The sequence below is a fragment of the Rhinolophus sinicus genome, linkage group LG17, assembly GCF_036562045.2.
Source record: "Rhinolophus sinicus isolate RSC01 linkage group LG17, ASM3656204v1, whole genome shotgun sequence".
NCBI lineage: Eukaryota > Metazoa > Chordata > Mammalia > Chiroptera > Rhinolophidae > Rhinolophus > Rhinolophus sinicus.
Window position 1 is genome coordinate 5,935,383 of NC_133766.1, and position 19,326 is coordinate 5,954,708.

The following is a 19,326-nucleotide window of genomic DNA, read 5'->3' on the forward strand; positions in this document are numbered from 1 at the left end:
TTCTCTGAGCTCCCATCAGCCACGCAACAGCTGTTTAAAGACGAAGAGAGGGAGGAATATTTTGATATCAACAATATGAGATGTTATATGCAGCTTAGTTTTATAAAACTTGGATATGAGTCACATTCAAAAGAAAAACAGTTTGTAGGGAAAGGAAAGTACATTTATTATTACAGTATTAATCAACTACAATATGAAGTAATACTCTCATCACCATCCTTATGCCTTGCATTTGGAAAACATATTGTTCTTCGGAAATTCAAGTTTTTGTCTGAAAGAGAAGGGAACTGAAACGCAGTATCATAGACCCCAAGCCAAAACCAAAAATCAGGGTCCATCCAAACTCATCTCAAAATCATCATTCCTATGAGCAAAGTATGTGTAACATACAAGGTGTGTAGGAAAAAACATTGAAAGAAAAATCAGTGTGTACAGCCCAAAGTTTGTGTAACAGCCAAAAACAAACATTAAAATTGGCAACTCTTTACTCATTTATTTTAAAAAACTAAGAGTCACAGCAAAAAAAAAAAAGCCTAAAACACTATTGGAAACTGAAGAGACCACCTGAACAAGAAATAGTGAAAACTATTAACGCTGAAAAGCAGAAAATATTTTTAAATGACCGCCAAAGGAATGGAAAAACAAAACTACAGCGTGCATACCGGTGCCATGAACAGCAGCTCATCTCACTGACAAATACTATTTTTCCTTATACACAATGAGCGCTGCACAACAGAATGAATTGCCACTTTTCCGTCTTCCTGGGAAAGCACAGGGTCTCCCCTACCAACATTTGGGCAGCCACATCTAAGCTATATCTCTCATCTCCCTTGCCTCAGTTTCTCGCCGTATTGTGCCTACTTGTAATTTTGGGTTGAAGTTTAAGTGATGTTTTACATTTGTTTCTTTTTACATTGAACTCGTTCTCACAGTTGCTTCACAGTCTTTGTGGGAAGGGGGGCATACACACAGAAAAATCAATATAAATTGGCGTGGAGGTTCCAGGCAAGACCCTTGGATAGACTGTGTACGCATTTCAAAAGATCATGAGGCTGGTTTAGCATCTGAAACACGTGAAATTACCACAAGAGGTATCGCTGATGGCATTTCAATCTCAGACAGACAGACAGAGCCCTCCATCTTCAAAGTTGACATGTTTTTAAAGGGGCCAAGTATGTTACCTGAATCTATGGGCACGTTTTGTTTTTTTTTGGTTTTTTTTTTGAAACTTCGCAAAGATCAAATACACAGATGCACCTGAGCAAACCAGCCTTAGAATGGAAGCCTCAGACTTCATTCCAAGACAATTATCTTTCCAAACATCTTTAACCTCTAAATGAATAGCCCTTTCAAGACTGCAGGAAAATATGGAAAAGAAAAAGGTTTTGACAACTCATAGAATGCCTCATGTTTAGAAAGCAGCAAAAACATTTCTTTGATTTTTCGGTTTGGGGTTTTCGTTTGTTTTTTGTTGTGGTGGTTGTTTGCTTGGTTGGTTTGGGGGGCGTGGTAAAATTTGTACTTTTCCTTTGTCTGTATGTGTCCACTCAACCAGCATGGACCAGTTGCCTCCCTACCAGTGCTGGAGGAAAGGCGGAGTATAACATATTCTCCAAGAAAGTGTTGGCTCCAAGTGGCTGTGCAACTGGAAGGACACACGGGGGCGGATTCCCATTCAGACTGGAGTTAGGAGTAGGAAAGCTGCATTGAGATGAGTCAAGTAAATCTTGGAGAAAGCAGAAGCCAATTTGGCCACCTAGGGAGTGTGGAAGGGCAGTGGCTGCCAGGCAAGTGGTGAGAGAAGTGAAGCCCAATTGTGCATTTGTCTTCCAGGGAAGTGCGACGGGGGAGGCAGACAGTGAGCAAAGTGGCCTGGAATGGGGCCGAGAAGCTGCTGTGAATGGACATTTGTTATAAGTGAAGAACTTAGAACTTTATCCTAAAAACACGGGGGGAACATGGAGAGGTTTGAAGCAGAATGTGATATGATTACGCTTTAGGGGAAAGAAATCACTCTGAGTGAAACAGAAATGGCAGGGTGAGATCCAGACTTTCCCAGGGTGCCAGGTGCCAGCTGAGGAGATGAGTGAGATCCTGCACTCAGGAGTCCCTCCACCCTGGATTGGAAGGGAGGGGAGTCATCTTACGGGAAGGGGGGACCTGATCATCCCACAAAGGTGTGCTCTGCATCCCAAGTCTCAAACAAAGGGCTGCACCCACCCAGAAAAAGGTCGCTTTTTCTCATTCATAAACTCAGAAAGGGCACTTTGTTCTAACTGACAGAAAGACAGCCGTATGAGCTGGGGCAGTCCTCGGGCTTAAATTATTTAAGTGAGAAATAATAAGGTCCCAAACTGAGGATCCTACGAGGAGAAGATATTTACAGGGCTCTGCATTCACCAAACATTTTGAGGGCCTACTCTGTGTCTCCTTATAAGCATACAAAGGGAGTCCTAACTAAGCTTGCCCTGACACAGGTGACAGAGGAAAATGGGAGGTAATGGAGACCAGTATATGGCAAATGTCAACAAGCTGATTTGTTATTGGCCTTCTCAACCTGCTCTTGATCCTAATGTCCCTCTGGTTCAGGTTTTGGGCACTCCAGGACCTCCAAACCCCAGAATCAGCTTTCACTCTTCCTTGGCCACAATCAGTCAAGCTTTGGAGGGCAGCCCTGCGATACGGCTCGAACTTCCCTCCACTTGGCAGTGCCTACTGCTCTGACCAAGTCTTTCTTAATCCTCACTTGAGCTCCTGGATTAAACTTCCAGCAGTTCTCCCAAACTGCCATTCTCTTTGATCTCTGACTCATTCTGCTTTGGCAGGCTCTTTAATGCCAGTGATGACCCAGATCTATCAAGGGACCTCCCTCTCGGAGACCAAGGTTCCTCTTCAAAATCATCTCCCTCTATTTTCTAATTATTGAGGACCATTACTTTGCCTCAAGTAGCTTCATGCATCATCTCTGATGATCAAAAGCCCACACACTCACACTTTCCATGAAGGGCTGGCTGCCTTGTGAAATAGTGAACTTGCAGCATTCCAGAAGTGGCTAAACAAAACACTGAAGGAACACCGTTCAAAGAATTCGAGCCTTGGGTAGAGAATTTGTAGGATCAACATTTCCCAAAGACTAGCCAATCTTTAGAATCACTAGGAGAACTTTTGAAAGATTCTGATTTCTTAATCCCCTTCACTCTAGAAATTCTGATTCAATCAATAAGATCTGAGTAGTGTCTTGTGAACCTACAAGTTTCCATAAGAGCCAGCTGTGTATCTCCTCACGTGACCACTGAAGGTCTCTTTCACTGTTCCATGTCTATGATAAGAAGCCTTCCCTGAGCCTCGCAGGAAAAATACAGTTGTTTCCCCCTATTCTGAGGGCATTTATCATGCTCTGTCTTGTCTTGTGACCATCAAAATCTATTTCAGTCTTCCCCAGGGATGTTGCATGGTCCTGAGAGGTCAGGAATCTAGTATCACACTCACACACAGAGCCAGAATAGTCTTTCTATACAGATTTGCCAGATTAAACTGAATTTTCTTGAAGTAGATCTGAAGCGTGCTACTTTCAGGACCAGAACAGAATGAGAGTCTAAACAAAACTGAAAATAGCACTGTTAAATACAGAAGTCTCCTGATAGCTGGACTTTGATCTTAGACGTGAGAGATGAGCAAACCTGAGATGTGTACTTTTCATTGAAACCGGATGTACAGCATGAGTTCAAGTGCAAATGTAAACTCATATAATGATATTCCATTTGGGTTTCAGACTCCTTAGCCCCGCCCTTGCCAACTCCGTTTTCTTCCAGTGCTTATTCTCCCTTTCAGTCTTCATGTTTGCAACTTTTCTTTATCTTGAATTTACTGGCAGTTATTTTAGGGCGTGATGATAGATTCTAAAACTTGGTGGCACAAAACAGCAATAGAAGTGTTTCTCTCTGTGGAAATACGCCTATGAATTACTAAGCCGTTATGGAAAGCAAATACCTAGACAGATTGTTGGTACTCACAAACGTACAGTGGAAACTGTGTATTTAAAACGTGTGCGTCATTTCCAAGGATATAGAAAAATTTGTAAGTAGATCTTTCAATCCATAATTGAATATAGGCAACTTTCTTTTTAAAAAATTAACTTTATGACAATATAATTACAGACAATAAACTATCTAAAGTGAACAATTAGATGAGTTTTGACAGTTGTAGATACTCATGAAGCCACCATCACAACCAGAACTTTATTCACCCTCAAAAGATAATTTTCTTTCAATAGTAATTATTCTAAAAGCAAATATAAACTGAGTACATAAGATGTTCCCTCCTCTTTCCAAAATATATTTAATTAGGTATAAATTGGAATTAGTGCAAATCAGTGATTCTCAACTGAGGGTGATTTTGCCACCCCCACCCCCAGCTCCCCCCAGGAGTCACTTGGCCGTGTCTGGAGACATTTGTTGTTGTCTAGATTTGGAGTGGGTGCTGCTGGTATGTAATGGGTAGAGACCAGAGATGCTGCTAAACATCCTATGTATAAGGCCCAGGATTATCGGCCTAAAATGTCAGTAGTGCTGATGCTGGAAACCCTGGTGTAAATGCCCACTTCCATCACTGACCATGAATGAGGCACGACAGTGTTCTCCCTCTGAATCTGCGTTTGCTTATTATCCTGTCCGAAATGCCTCTCCACTGCCCAGCAACAAGTCTAGGGGGACAGTACTGCTTCTCTCCCCCATTTTATAACGGAGAGAAGCTGAGGCTTAGAGAGATGAACTAACTTGGCCAAGGTCACATGTTTAGTGCATGGAAGAGCGGGAATCTCAATCCAGGTCCTTATACTCGGGAGCCTGTTCTTAAACTCGACGTGATGCTATGGATTTTTTAAATGAAAACATAAGCTCTATGTCTGGGCTGGGCCCTTTGTAAACAACCAATACACCTAAGCAGATATTAACATGCCGAGTTTGTAGAGCCACTAATTCAGTAAGAGAACGTTTCCTATTGATTGGATCTTAGTTTTTTCCAAATTACTGGGGAACGGGAATCCATGTTTCTCTGATGCCTTCTGTGTGCCAGACTCGAAAGTCTCCTTTCACTCGAACCTGGCGGCACATGCTGCCTGGTTATTACTAACCACATCTTTAACATGAGGGACCAGAATCACAGAGTAAGTTAACCACAACAGTGTGAGGATGTACGCCAAGATCATCTGGGTCTGTCTGTCTAACTCCACCAAACTCTCAATAGGTGGTGTATAAACTGAATGTCTGTATCCCTCCAAAATTCACATGGAACCCCCAATATGATGGTATTTGGAGATGAGGCCTGTGGGAGGTACTTAGGTCGTGAGGGTAGGGCCCTGGTCTGATGGAATACATACCTGTAAGAAGAGGCACCAGAGAGCTTGCTCTGTTTTCTCTCTTTCTGTCCCTCCCCACCTCCGACCTCCCTGCCTGCCTGACAAGTGAGGCTATGGTGAGAAGGCAGTTTTCTGCAAGCCTGAAAGAGGGCCTTCCCCAGAATCTGACCATGCTGGCTCCTTGATCATGGCCTTCCAGCCTCTAAATGATGAAAAAACAAATTTCTGTTGGCTAAGCCACGCAGTCTATGGTATTTTGCTATGGCAACCCCAGCAGGCTAAGAGAGCTAGAAATTATCAAAGCTGTGCCAAAAGAGCATTGTTTCTTGAACTACCTTCAGAGATAGCCACTCTGTGATAACACGAGTTTTATCCTGTCATTGTCAATGTCCTTCCAAGGAACTCTTTTCTGAATGGACTTCGTGTTTTGGAGCTAGGTATCATCTCGCTAGAAATAAGCTAATAATACACCGAGCAATGTGTCAGGCAGAGCAGGCCCTAAGCAGATGTTATGGTGTTGTGCTTCTTTTAAACCTGTAAGGGCTTTTCTGTGTTTATTCTTTCACTGATATGTTACATTAACTACCTCTGACAGCTTTCTGCAGGTCCAATCAGCAGTCTCTTTCTGAAGGTAGAATTCCCTTATCTCCCTGCCCCCGTTATCACTATATATGGTTTGCTCAGTCATTTCCACCTCCCTAAGCTGTACTGATAAATTCTTGGGGTTTGTCCTTTCTGCAAAAATCACATGCCAAAAAAATAAAAAATAATAAAAAAACCCTGCAGCTTTATGCAAACTAGTTTAGGGGATTCCTCCCAGCCTCTTCTTCCTGCTTCTGCTGTTTTCCTTGGTGCTTTCTTCAATCCCTACGTTTTTCCTTTCTGTATTGGCTCAAACTTCTGAACTTGGCTTGGTTTAACTTGGAACTTAGATCTCAACTTCCTGCTTCCTCACTGACTCAGCAGCCCCAAAGGATGCCTGTTAAGAATGACTCAGGCTTGTCACCCCAATAAATTTAATAAAATAAAATTAAAAAAAAAAAAAAGAATGACTCTGGCTCCAGGTCCCCAAATCCCTCTGCCCACTGCATACCACCTTCTTCTGCGGCAGGCTCAGTCTGGGAGAGATGGATTCCGGTCTGCCCTGTGTCAGAGTTCTGCTTGCTTGCCTGTCTCCCCTGGCGATGGGGTGGGGGGGAGAGTGAGTCCAAGCCCCGCCCATTTGCACATGCCCCTTCCATTCCCCAGCACCAGTGTAGGGCTGAGCTCAATACAGGAGCTGAATTAGATTGAACTGAGGGCTAAAGGTTTAGTCTAGTTCTTCTGAGCATCAATCCTTCTTTCCTTCTACCCTTCTCCCTCCGTGATTCCCCACCCTTCTTTGATCCCACTTTGCTTTTATTCTTGACATTGAGGGCAAAAGTCAGAAGACCTGTATGCAAATGAAAGCTTTGCTGCTTATCAGCGGACAAGTTATTTAACCTGCCATCCTTCTTCATTTAGTCATCTGGTACATGGTGGCATTCAATAATTGTTAGTTGTCGTTATTAGTATCATGACTGTAGCTTGAAATTGACCTTGGTGAGAGTATTTACAGCATGGAATTGGTGAACACTACAAATTGGGACTTTTTTTTCAGGGCGCTGCTGTACCAGCATACCACTAGGCTAGTGCCACATATTGAAATCATAATATTTTGGATCCATTAGGTTAAGTAGAATATTATTCAAATTAATTCCACCTATTTCTTTTTACTTTTTGATATAGCTCTTAAACCATTTAGATGACATTGCGATGTTTCTCTTGGGAATTGCTGGGCTAGATAGACCCTAACCCACATGGTAGCATGGTCCTATGACACCCCACAGTGTGGTCCCCGAGATTTCGGGGCATCCCAGGGAGAGCTCAGATGCTCCACAAATTAGTCCAGGTTGATGTATGTCACCTTTGTCAGCAGCTCTCTTTATGAACCATTGTTCTTCCTGGGTCTTAAGGCCAATGGTCTAATGACCTTGACATTCCAGACACATCTCTCTACATCCCTGATCCCATTTGCTGATCCTATTCCCAAAATATTTTTAAAGACAATATTTTTCATTGGTCTTTTACTTACTGCTTATAAAAAATAAAAGAGAGAAAGGTTTATTTGTTTGTTTGTTTGTTTGTTTGTTTTACTTATGTAGGAGATTGATTAATACTAACAACTTATAGAAGCAGTAAGACACAAGAGTCCAGGCAAGATGTGAAGTGACTTGACTCCTAGGATTGTGGCAGTAGACGGGTGACAAATGGTCATATTTGGAATGTCCTTTGGAGACCTAGCAATAAGACTTACTGGATTAGCTACGATAAGTGAAGGAAACCAAGGACTCAAAGATGACTTTGGGGTGACCCGGCTGACTAACTGTGCAGCGGGACATTAACTGAGTTAGGAGGCTGACTGAGAAGCCCAGGGGATAGGGGCCGTTTGCAAATCAGCAGCTCTGTTTTGGACAGCTCCTCCTTTAAGCACCGCAGCCGTGCTTCGAATGACTCCAAGCGTCATTCTCTTTTCTCCATTTTACAGAGGAGGAAGCTAAAACACCAAGAAGTTATGTAACTTGACCAAGGTCATTTGGCCAACTCACCCTCTGGGATGTTTCCCTTTACACAGCAGTGTAGAGGTGAAGATTGCTGGGTTCTAATCCCTAGATCACCATTTACTAGCTGTGTCACCCTTTGACATGGCACTTAATTTCTCTAAGCCCTGAGTTTTCTCCTCTTGAGAATGGAAATTTTCCTGCTCAGAGTTTGTGTGAGGGTTAAGTGAAACAAGAGGCCACGGGCATGACATAGCATATAATAAATGTGCAGTAAGGGTTAGCTAATACCATACTTGGTAACCTCCAAAGCTAGAAATACGGTAGTGTTATCATCCTGGATTTTCTCCGACTAAAAGCTCCTATCTAGGGGGTATATTTTGTCCCTCCAGTTGGCCTTCAGCCTTGGTCCTAGTTTTATTTCTCATTGTTAAGAATGCACATGAGAATGAGAACCTGATTGCCTATGATAGATACTCTCTGATATCTACATCTAAAAATCAGGGCAGGGTGGCACTGGGGGGAATACTAAGTGAAACCTAAAATAAAGACTGACTAAGTAAAGGAAACATCAACAGCAAAAGAAAGATATGAAAACTGCACTGAAAGGGTTTGAAATGACAAAAGAGAAAAGTCCCAACCTTAATCAGGGAAAGTTAGTTGCATCAGTGAAAACAAAAAAAACAAAAAAACCACACACGATGCAATCAGGCAGTAGAGATCTTGACATTGGAAAGCCAAAGGTGAGGTGCATTCAACAGCATTTTCCCCAAGTTGATCTCACAGGAAGAACTGATCCAAAACTGGCAGGACTAAGTGTTTTTAGCTTCATTGCCTAGAAAATTCCTTCCCTGAGCCCACCCAGATGCAGCAGCTTTTTGCACCATTCCACCGTATACCCAACATCAGAATGCCTTCGGTGATACCGTTTTTTCTCTGTCATGATGTGTCCTTTGGCCAGAATACACAACTGTGAAAACTCACTGCCAACTGAGGAGGGGAAACTCTTCTGAACAGTCACCAAAATGGTGCCTTTTCAATAACTTTGCAAAGGAAAATGAGGATCTGACCATTAAGACTCAAGGGAAAAGCTGTCAGAGGAGGAAGGACAAAGGCAAGACCAGGGAGAGACAAGTAGAAATAGCTAGAATGTCACGGCTTTTTTCAGAAATGTAGGACATACCCCACCCCAAACTCAGCCCCATCCCGGGCAGGCTTTCTCCGTGTTGAATCCTGACTACCCCGCTGGTGTGGGGGTCTCTGGTTCCTGCCGTCTAATGAGATGCTGGTAAAAGTTACGAGGAAGATCTCTGGAGACTGGCTCCCTGGGTCTGAATCCCAGCTTGCCTCAAGCTTTTCAGTCATAGTGAAAGAATTATAGGAGTAACAGGGCAAATTACTTAACCTTTCTTAGCCTTTGTTTCCTCATTAGTAAATGTGGGAAAGAGTATAATGAGTGTGTCTAGCACCCCACTTCGCAGGGTTGCGGTGAGATGTCAGCAAGATAATGCTTGTAAAGTACCTGGCACACAGCTTTACATAAGAATTTATACTTAGATCATTATCTGGAGTTTCTTTCTGGTTAGACCAGGATTTCTCAGTGGGAATGTATCCCTTTAGAAAAAACTGTTGGGAATTTGATCCTTTTAAGATGCTTTCTGTGGCTTGCCACTACTCTAGAAAAGAATATTTATTGAGCATCACCTAAGTGCCCCCGAAAGTGCTAACGAAAATAGTGGGGAAACCATCGCGTGAAGTCCAAAGAATAAAAAGAAAATGAGAGTGACAGGAAGGTTAGACAAAGGTGGATTTCAGAAGTTTACTGGAAGAGCTGAATCAGTGAGGAGGGCTCAGAAAGACCGATTTTCACGTGCCTTGAAGGTTAGGGTCATTTCTAGTCTGTCGTAAAGAGCTGTGATTTCCTCTTGTACCTTATTTTGATCCCCTTTCTTTCTTTTCCCAACCATATCAGAGAAACCCAGACAACCAGAGAAATGGTGCTGGCTGGAAACAAATCAGAAAGGGGAGGGGAGAAACCCTATGGAGTCTGTCTTGTTTCAGCCAGACCTACAGCAGGAGAGAAACCCCAGGGGAAATAGGTAGTGGCAGAAAGCGAAGAACCAACCAGTTCATCCTGGGGACGGCCAGACAGTGAAGAAGAAACAAATAAAGGGGGTTGCCTGGGGGGATACCTGTCAACTCCACAGCAACTCTGGAGGGATATACCCCAGCCCAAAGCCCCCTGGTGATTTCCTCCCCAGAAAAGGCAGCCTGGGGTCATGGCTAGAATGCCAGACTGGAGGGCAGAGAGCCAAGAGCCAAAGTAACACTAGGGCCATTTATTGCCAAACCAGGACACTTTGCAAGTGGAAGAAAAGACTTTTCAACAGCACATGCCAGGACTGCCCAGGCAAGCCAACACGTGACCACCCTAGTCAGTGTCCATTGTCCTCGGCTCTGCCCAAACACACAAGCAGAAGACTAGAGACGTACGCTGGGGAAGAGAGGGAAAAGGAGTGGGTAAGTGATGGGAAGAAAACAAGCATGTTTTAAAAGCATCACTGGTGTACTGGGCCTGTGTGGAGAACTTTATTTGCACCAGCTCATGGAAGCCCTGCAGAGTGGGAATGACCAGGGAAGTGATGTAGCTGGAATGTGAACTCAGGACTGTGTGAAGCTTAAAGCACTTTGTCTATCTTTGCCCCGTGCCACCCCCCTGGCCCAGCACTCATCACCTCATTGGTGGGCTATCATGATAATAACTGTTCTTACTGAGGCTTGGAAAACTGCTGCATGCTTTGTAGAGTCTCACTATAATCATTAAAAACCTGCAAGGCAGTGAGGAAACTGAGGCTCAGAGTGGTTAAGTATGAGCCCCAAGGTCACATACCAGTAAGTAGTGGAACCAAAATTCAAACTCAGGTCTGTCTGGCTGCAAGGCCAGTGTGCTCACTCGCTGGGCTGTGATGGGATGAAACTGGTTGCACGAGAGGAGTTGCATGAGCAGATGGAGAGAGACATGGCCACAAGCAACCATGCCCACCCAAAAATAACTTGCCTCCAGCCAGGGCTGTCCTCCCTGCCACCTGGACCGTCTGCCCACCATGTTTCTTGCCACCCCTCTGCAATTAATTGACCATGCACTGTTCTCCAATCTTATACTCATCTGTCCTTCCTCTCTGCCTATCTACAAACCAGCCTTCTTCATGGTGACGCTTTATTTCCGCTACAGTATTTTATTAATACAGTTCTCTTTCCTGCCTGTCCTGGCTGTCATTTTACTTTGCATAGAGACTCTAAGCAACTTTCAGAACTGTGGCTCTTCCTCCCTTTGTTATCTTTCCAAAGCAACTAGAAAGTTACACTTGTGATAAGAGTTGGGTTAAACACTACTGCATTAGGTTAAATCTTGGTGAAGATCCTCCTCTGACCCCATCATCGAAAGAGGAATTCTCAGGAGAAGCAGAAGTCACTCTTTCCCACACGTACATACACATCTTCTCTTTTTTTCTGACTTCCAAATATCACCAACTCTCAATTTCCATACATCATGGAGGAATTAAAAATTCACTGAAAAGGGAAAATCATAAACAATCCCTGGATTTCCATGTGGTTACTTTTCTTTCTCCTCACTTGGAGGCAATCTCTTAAGGTGACTTCTGTCTCTAAAATGTATGTGTGCTTGACCTTGCTCTTGGGCCAAAAGTTTTAGCAATGCACCAAAATTCACTAGGTAATATGTTCCCTAAGGGAAAGGACTGGAGTGTTTCTCAGTGTCTGGCATAGATAGATAGGTGTGTTAGGTATTTTTTGAATGAATGAGGCCCAGATGTGTGTGGCTGTCCCAGCAAATGGCAGGTTAGACAGCCCCAATAATTTCTGGGTACTGTGTAAACCTCTAGAACTTACCATGTTTCCCCGAAAATCAGACCTAGCCAGACAATCAGCTCTAATGCATCTTTTGGAGCAAAAATTAATATAAGACCCAGTCTTATTTTACTATAAGACTGGGTCTGATATGGTATGATATGATATGCTATGATATGATGTAATGTAGTATAATACCAGGTCTTATGTTAATTTTTGCTCCACAAGAGGCATTAGAGCTGATTGTCCAGCTAGGTCTCATGTTTGGAGAAACACAGTAGATGCCATCTGAGTAAAAGGAGGAACCATGAATTGAAATGAAATTGCCACCAATTGGAACAAAATACATGCAAAGTTAAAATAGGAAAATCAAATTAGATTAGTTACAACTCTTGAAAACAGATTGTGGATGGAGAACCATACCAACTACAGATGTGGAAGAGAAATAAGAATTTTCTAGTCATCATACTAGGAAATAAAAGAACAAAGCAAAGACTTATTAAGCACCACTAGTAAACCTTCACTCATTTATTTTCTTAAATAAGTTGATTTTATCCAATTTAAAAAATGTGAGTAATAGTGATATGTGTGATCTTTTTTAAGTTAAAGACTGAATCGGCTATTGATTTGGGTGGGCATAATTCATCAGACCTAATTACAGGTACATCATCTTACAGCTAGTACAACACTACTTCATGTATTTTTTAAGAGCGCCATCACAGAGTCAATTTTGCACAACTATTTATGGGACAGATTTCAAGTTGTCCCCAAAAATCTGTTTTCCTCTTATGTTTAGGCCCTTTGTCATTCAGGTAGAGGCTACATTTCCCAGCTTCACTTGCAGTTGTGGTCATGTGCTTTAGTTCTGTCCAATGGAATGTGAGAAGAAATGATATATATCTTCCGCTTGCCCTAGACTTCCTCTCTTTTCCCTTATTTGAACTGAAACACAGAGATGCCACACAGTTGAGCTTCGACTATATGGGTGAGCATCATTCTCTGGCAGAAAGCAGAGCAACACAATGGAAGGAACCTGGACCCCTGATTGACCTCATCGAGCTAGACTGTTATATGAAAAAGATACGACTTCTGTCTTCTTTAAGTCACTGTATTCCAGGTCCCTTTCTCAGCTTAGCTTTTTCCACTTAGTACTACTAAACAGAGATGCATCAGTTTTCTCAAGGACTCTCTTAATCTTTTCGCATCAAAACCATTCTCCTTTGGCTCTTCTAATTATGTTATCATCTTTGTTAATTCTCTCTTCTTTAGTTGTTAATAGATACGAATCAGACAGAGCCTCCTTTTTCAAAAGTTTTAATGTAATTCTCCAATTGTACTTTCACACATTACTTTATATCTTGACTCCCTGGTAAAATCTGCAGTTTTACTCATCACTCAGTTTTCTTTGCCTTCAAATGTTTAACCATGGACTCAGAAAATACAGGGGAGGAAGTTTATATGGGGACTAATTTCATTATAAGCCAATTCATTAGTGAATATTTCATGTTGTAAAAATTTTGCTTTTTCTTATGCCCTAAATGCAAGGACTTGGACAATGTTACTTAAGTGCTAAATCACCATACCTGAGGAGTATTTCAAAAGGTGTTCAGGAAAGGGCGAGCTTGTGATGTCTCTTCTTTTAGGGGTTAGCTTAGATTTTTTATCATGCATATTTAACAAACTCTAGATTTCATAAATATGTTTACCCTCCTCTTAAACACAACAGGGATCGTACAATGTTTTCACTCTAACCGGCATCACTCTCTGAACTTAAATGCAATAGCTGTCCAGTATTTTGGTTCTATCCTTTGTGATTTTGTGCTACCAACAAGCCATTATCATTACTGTTGTTATTTTATACAGCCATGCGTGTTTTTATTTAATCACATAGTTGATAACCACTTCTTTTTGCAACTCAGATTTTCCATTCATGCTTAAACCCCAGAGAGAACTGGCTTGTGGTTATAAATTCTCAGGGGAGATTATTTTCCCCTCCATTCAAACCAATTTCCAATCAGACAAATTTTCTTATTGTCCCATTCTACATGGCAGATTCATTTTGAGTTGAAGCTTCAACTGAAGCCATAGCTCTTTGGTGTCTCAGCTTTATGTGTGACTCCCTAATGAGATCCCCACCTTAGGCCAAACTTAGGATTTATCCTTTGTCTTCTAAGTCCTATGCATCTATCAAAACAAAACTTCAAGGTTACCAAGGTACGTCAAGTAACCTCAGATGGAATTTGCTTTGATGTTCATTTGTCCTCAAATTCCCCACTTGCACTTAGTTTTTAATCTCTGTGAATATCTTCCTCTTTTGCTGGCTCAGAGATGAATTTTTAAGATAGTCTTCATGTCCTATCTATTTCTTTTGGTCATTTTCATGACATGGATAATTCAGGATACCTAACCTTCTTGCTGCTGTGGCTGGCAGCCTACAATTCCTCATTATAAACAATTAACATTTGCCCCAATAAGGACTCTGTCACAGTGTAGTAATAATAATAGTCTAATAATACTAATAATACTAATACTAATAAATAATATTCACTGAGCATTACTGTAAGCTGGGTACCATTAAATGACTCAAAATGATATTAAGTCAACCAGTTCTCACAAAACTGCTAAAAGGTCAAACCCAGGTATCCTGTCTCTAGGGTCCACGTTATCAACTACTTAGACATTCTGTGTCTGCAGAGCAGGGATGACAAAAGAGGGTTCATTTTTATATGGATAGTAGGAAAAATAGGCAAATCTTTCCTAATTAATGCAGCCAGTGGTGAATACTCCACAGCCATGCTAGGAGTTGCTTTTCCGATCCTGGGAATGAGTCATCCATGGCCTCTTGATGGTCTCTGTGTTTGAGAGACTCACACCTGCTGTACAGGTGGGCTTACAGGTATTACCTAAAGCCAGGATGGTAATAAGGTTTCATCATATATGCCACATCCTTTGTGTGGAGTGACTATATGGGACCTGGCCTTGAGAAGGAGCCTGAGGTTGTCGCCAAGCTCAGTGAGAATGAGGGTTTTGTCTGATTCTCAATGTCTGCCATAAATCAGGATATAGAAGTGCCATCTCTGGGATATTTCTGAAGTAGGAACATGGGACAGGGCAAAGCCCAGTCCTGGAGTTGGATCTTCCTGCCACCTATCCTGGCCAACTGAGCCAACCTTCCCCAGACTCTCAAGTTCTGCCTTCTCTCCTCTTCCTTGCTTAGCAGTAAGGAAGACCTATCTTTCTTACCCAGAGAGGTCTAAAGTCGTCTCCACCCCATAGTTCCTTTTTCTAGGCTGTGTTTTATCTAACTTTATTAAATGTAGCTTTTCAGATAAACTGGCCCATGTCTTCAGAACTAAGAAGAAACTAGGATACATGGAATTTTAAAAGTGAGCATAGAAAATTCTGTTCTAAGTGGAGGTGGGGTGGGGGGATGTCCTGAGTTTTCTGAGCTTTCTAAATACAAAAATACCAGAAGGCATCTTTAGAGCAACAAGTGTGAGTTCTGGAGGCATTCTACTGGGGTTTGAATCTTAGCTCTACAACCCACAAGCCATTTGACTTTGGGCAAGTTACTTCATATCTCTAAGCCTCAGTTTCATCACCTATAAAGTGGGGATAACGATTATCACTATATCACAGACTAGATGTACCCCAGCAATTCTCAAGCTTTCTTTTAATCTGAGGATCTCTTTATACTTTTAAATTTTTATTGAGGATGCTTAAGAGCTTTTATTTATGTGTTTGGTATCTATTGATATTTACCACAGCAAAAATTAAGAGTCAGAATTTTACAGAGATTTATTTATTTGAAAATTAACCGTTACATGTTAACATAAACTTTTTATGGAAAAAAAAAACTGTATTTTCCAAATGATTAGTGAGAAAAGTTTTACATTTTTGTAATTTTTTAAATGTTTGGCTTTATGAAAGGCAATTGGATTCTTATATCTGCTGCGTTCAGTCTTTGTGACATGCTGGTTTGGTTGATGTATATGAAGAAAACCTAACCAACTACAAATGTGTAGTTTAAAAAGAAAGGAGTATTTTAATATTCTTTTCAGATAATTGTGGACAGTATCATTCTATTACACATCAAAACTCTACAAGTTGTTGTTTCTAAAAGGTTAGTTGAATCAAAAATCGTAACAATGGACTTATTATTCTGTTATTTGAAGATCCATTTTGTTCAAAATGGAAGACACTGAGATAGTGTACCAGCTTTTTATTACTACAATATTGATGTGTAATGAACTACCAAATATCAATGATACATAACAGTAACCATATATTTAGCTCATGAATCTGTGTGTCCCCATGAATCAGCTGACAGAGGTTTAACTGGGCTTGGTGGTTCTGCTCTACGTGTGTCTCATTCTTTTTCTGGGACCAGCAGAGGAATCCAGGCATTTTCTTCTCATGGCAAGGAGAGAGGTGCAAGAAGGCAAAACAGAAAGACAGAAGGATTCTTAGGTCCAAGGCATGGAATTAGCCTACCATCACCTCAGCCTCATTCTATTGGCCAAAGCAAGTCACATGTCCAAAACAATGTCAAAGGGGGAAAATACACCTCCACCTTTTCAGGGAGTAGAACTTCACAGTCACGTGGCAAAGAATATGGTTATAGGGAATAACCGGGGCCATTAATGCAATATACTACAATTTGTGTCTGAGATCACTTCCATCTCTATAAAAATTATAGCATATTTTAAATTAAAAGGCTTACCTGTGTGTGTTTTTCAACACATTAAGACCCTTGCTTATGTATATGAATTTTTTTCTAATTCACTTGGGCCAATAAAAAGAAGGAAAGAAGGACAAGTCGGGGCAATAAGGAAATTATAGGAATGGGAAGAAAGAACGGCACCAGGGAGGGAGGGAGATGAAGAAAGAGAAAGAAGGAGGGAAGGAGGAGATGTGAGAGAAAAGGGGAAAGTAAGGAGATGAGGAAAGGACATGAGAGGGAGGAAATTAATAGCTAAACTTGTTCTCGGAGAACCCCATGCAAATGGAACCAGAACAAGCAAAGTTATCAGAAACCCATTAGAAAAAATATGAGCTCATTCTTAGGAACTGGGTTTTAAACAGATAGCTATTATGATTCTACCTGGAGTGAGCTACATGGAAAGTGTGGTTATCTCATATGCAGTTTATTTTTAATCATTCTTTAAAATTGATTTAGCATAAAGCATACCTTTAAACTTGTAAAGCTTTTATTATAAAACAAATCAAATTTCATAGAAAATTGCTATATTTAAAAACTGAAAGTGAAATTTCAAATCATACCTTTTTTTAATTGAGCTAATTTTCTACCACAGTTTCAGATCATATTCATAGCTTTACCTCATCTTTTCACAACATTTACTGATTGGTGTTGGCAGTTTCAGACGTAAGTCTCTGATTTAATACTAAGTTTGATGTTAACATGTTTCCATCGTTGTTGTTATTTCATCTTGCGTGTGTTTCCCTTGTTTTCATATGTCTCATTAACTGTTTCCACAATATAATTTTAGGCCTACAAGAAAAAAAAAAATTGAAGAGGTCACCTAATTTAGTAAGACAAAGAAAACGTCTTGAAATCTTTATTTTTATTAAGGGGCTGTTATAACAAAGGTTAAGATGTATTTGTAACTAACGACTTGCTTAGAAAGCTGGAATCAGCCAAGAATCTGAAACCATGGTGATGAGCATTTTCCATCTGTAGAGACTCTAAACTCTGAAACTAGTTTGTACCAATTCATGTTTGGAGGCAAGTGAAGTGTAGGAGGCAAGAGCAGACCCAGACTGAAGTATTTCGGGTACAGCCCCAACTCACCCACAAATGATGGCGGACAAGTGCCCAGAGGAGGGCCTAGTAGAGCACCTCTATATTCCGACTTGCTTTTTAACTTCTACTTTTAGAATCAGAGAGTCCCATCAGTCCAGGTTTCAAACAAACTTTTCACCATGATACATTCCATTGAAATCCATCTACCATCCACCAGTCAGTCATACCACCACCCTCCGCAAAGGGCCACTCGGACTCACAACGTTTGTTCAATCATTTCAGAATGAATCTGCTAAAGTCTGATGCACACCCTGTTTCCCTGAAAATAAGACCTAGCCGGACCATCAGCTCTCATGCGTCTTTTGGAGCAAAAATTAATGTAAGACCCGGTCTAGTAGGTCTTATTTTCGGGGAAACACGGTATTACATTTTTAACAATGGCAAGTCTGCAGGCCTGTTAGCCAGCTCCCAGAATTAGAGGCAGAACGCTGATCACCTCCCTGTAAGTCACCCGTCCTGAATGTATACGGCTGTCCCCATCTCATGTTCATCCCCCACCCCCAGGACCTAGTCATGGAACTTTCTATGTTGCTCCAGCTTGCCTTGTTCTATAATATCATCTGTCCTTCCTGAGAATGCGTGATTTCTCTCATACTCACACCCTCTTTCCCAGGCCACCCTCACATTCCCTTCTGCCGAGAGCAACTTCCGCTCCCCAGGAGCCTGTCTCCCACTTATTTCCCGATTAGGGAGGCTAGCCGATATTTACATAGGGACTAGAATCTCACAGCTTCCTGAAAGAAGAGGCTGGAGGAGGGGGAGAGCGAGTGGAGTCTAAGCCTTGGGGCAAGAGGCACAGAACAGCGGTCATGCCCCTTTAAAGCAAACAGGATTTCCGTAAAATGCAGAATGGCTTGTTAGGACTGGCGTTTTTCTGCGGAAGAGTCATTCAAGTTTAGAGTAGAAATTAATTATAGTCATGCACTGCCCAAGGACAGGGTACATTCTGAGAAACCTGAGGTTAGGCAATTTCATAGTTGTGCAAACACCATCGGCGTGCACTCACACAGACCTAGAGGGTGTAGCCCACTACACACCTCAGCTGGACGGTCTAGCCTGCTTCTCCTGGGCTACAAGCCTGCACAGCAGGTCACTGTACAGAACAGCATGAGATTAAATCAAGCACAAGAGAAAACGATGCCATCAAGACACGCAGTAAACACAGGCCATATGAGCCTGCTGCCGTTAACATGGCATTCTGTTTTACAGCCAACTATTTATAAGTGGAAAGAGTACACTCTAAAATAACAATAAAAGTACGGTATAGTAAACACACAAACCACTCACAGAGTCATTTATTAGCATGATCAAGTATCGTGGACTGGACATGATCGGATATGCTATGCTTTTATCCGACTGGCAATGCAGTACGTTTGTTTTCCATCAGGGTCACCACCAACACATGAGTCCTGCATTGCTCTAGGACATCATAACATCAACAGGTGACAGGAATTTTTCAGCTCCATTATCATCTTATGGGACCACCTTCGTACACGTGGTCCATCATTGACTGAAACGTCACTATGCAGCTCATCACTGTACAAGCCATAGAGAGTCAGTCATCGGACCAACCATTCATCTCCTGTCCCCATTTCTGTCTGGGTTACCTGAGTATGCCTGGCATCATCTCCCACGCTCAGCTTCCACCAATCCAGTAGTCAGGGCTCCTCACCTTTCTGAAGAATCAGTTCTACCTGGGG

At 41.8% G+C, this 19,326-nt stretch overlaps 1 long non-coding RNA gene across 2 annotated transcripts in view; it reads left to right on the forward strand.

Annotated features, from left to right (window-relative positions):
• LOC141569361 (uncharacterized) overlaps window positions 1–19,326 on the forward strand; it is a 366,511-nt gene that overhangs the window by 313,709 nt on the left and 33,476 nt on the right. The window lies entirely within an intron of this gene.